Genomic DNA, 2,256 nt, shown 5'->3' with positions numbered 1-2,256 from the left:
ATTTGATCACTCAGCTGACGGATGTGGGTGTTCTCTCCTTGGAGACCTGTATTCCATTCCTTCACTTTCCCAAATATGCCTGTGACATAGGCACATCTTCCTTTGGTCACACAGGAAATCAGTGACTCTGCTCTTTGTGCAATCCATTGCATAGGCACCCAGCTCGTCTCTCAGTTCAGAAAATCATCCCAGTATTTTTCCTTTCAAGGGCCAATGAGCTTCAGTGTGGAACAAAACCAGGTCATGGACGGACCCTGGGTTTTCACACACCGTTGCAAACAGCTGCACACAAAGAGGATGAGTCTTCATGTAGTGCACAATAGACGAGACCTGGACTCAGAGCTTTAGCTGCCAGGTGTTCTCTGTGAATCGTGCAGTGAGTCCACACAGCAGATGGAGCAACTTTCTTTACCAAAGCACACAGACCTGGTTTGTGGCCTGCCATAGACAGCGCTCCATCTACACAAAAGCCCACTCTGCGATCACACGGGATATGTTTGTCTTGCATGTGGCACATCAAACATCCCTTGTGCCATCTCATGTTCAGAAAGAGGCAGCGGAACAGAATATCTTCAACATCAACTTGAAGAGCAAAAGCATCCGTGGGTTTCAGGTGCTCCACCAGTGCGTTGTCCTGATCTGCTGCCATCGCCGCAATCCTTTGCTTCACTGTGGTGTCGGAAAGTGGTGTGGCTTTGAGTTGGCTTGCCTCAGTTTCCCCACACATTATCTTTACCATATCGATTGCAGCTGGAAAAATCCAAAGTCTCTCCAATGGTGTGAAGCTTCTTGGCCTGTGCGATGAGGTGTCACCTTTTAAGAGTGGACAGAGACGGACATGGATCTCTTGAAGTGCACTTGTTGACGTGGAAGTTCTTTCGAGAGCTGGAAAATGACCTTGGTGTTCTTTGTGAAGGGTTTCCTAGTGTGATTTAAGAGTATGAGGCTTCATGCTTCCGCTAGCTAACTGTGACGCAGCAGGCACTCCCGCCTTTCTTCATTCTAGACAGAATCCCACTGGTGAAGCCATGTGCAAAGGAAACATCGTCATATTTGTGAGCAGGTTTCTTACGCTCTTGTTTTTCGTTCATAACTGCATGGCGAGACTCGCTGCTGGAGGCTGAAGCAGAGACTCTGTAAAAACAACTCCATTGCACCTCCGATCACACATCAGAAGGAGGAATTCACTGGTAAGAAATGAGGCCAGGATGGAGGAAGGCCTGTGTGGTACCAGGGCAGCACGGAGACGGTGCCTTGCAATGATTCTTTGTCCTTCAGTGCCAATGGGGTACTCAGGGAGGCATAAAAGTAGACATGGCCCCTGCCTTAAGGAGCTCACAAGCCACAGCAGATTCCCAGCTCAGAAAAGGCCAGCACAAGCTCCTACCAGCTCAAGCAGAGAGGATGCTCTGTTGATAAGGCTGCTGCCCACAGAGGAGGATCTTTTGCATTCTGGTCTCTCAGTTGGATGCTTGCACAGCCAGATGGTACAAATGGCAAACTGGCATCCGCACAGCCACCTTTCTACAGCCGGCGTGTCTGGACCTGCTCCACAAACACTGCACCAGGAGGCTGCCATTTTACAAAATGTCAGCCTCTCACAACGTGACTTCGCATGCACCATATGCTCTTGGCACGGCATCCGTGGAGCAGGTCTGGACACATTTGGGGGCAAACAGCATCGTCGCACGGGCCGAATCTGACCCATTGGATCTGCTGATGGTGCAAGCCCATTTGGGGTTGCGACCCACAATTTGGGAACTGCTGAGAAAATGCCTCACCCAGTATATTTTTTGACATAGTCCCATGTAAATATTTCTCAATCTTTGTTACTTCACAATTCAAAAGCTAATTGTTTTCAAACAGCTATGGGATCTCAACTTCAAATAGAACTGAGGAGAGCCCCCAAAGCTCTTTTTAATGCAACAGGAAACATAAACCAACAGTTGTTTTGCAGAAGTTCACTTTTTTCCCTAAGTCACAAAGGTTGGCGTGAGCTGTGTTTTCTTATTAACTAGGTTTTCCCTCCTCACAGTCCTTGTCTTATTTAAACTGCTAGATTAAAGAAGAGTGTGCAAACATAAACTGTGACAGGTCAGTTCAGTAAAGAGAACCCGGCCTCACCACTCATTGGTCCAAGGGATTTTATCACACAACCTCCCACTCCCTGGTCGCACAAGCTCGCTGAACTGACTGGCACAGAAACATCTCCTCCAAAGTCCTGCTTTCGGACGCTGTCAGTGCCTTTGCTCTGCA

This window comes from Emys orbicularis, chromosome 6 (genome assembly GCF_028017835.1).
Source record: "Emys orbicularis isolate rEmyOrb1 chromosome 6, rEmyOrb1.hap1, whole genome shotgun sequence".
Classification (NCBI taxonomy): domain Eukaryota; kingdom Metazoa; phylum Chordata; order Testudines; family Emydidae; genus Emys; species Emys orbicularis.
This window is presented reverse-complemented; position numbering follows the sequence as displayed.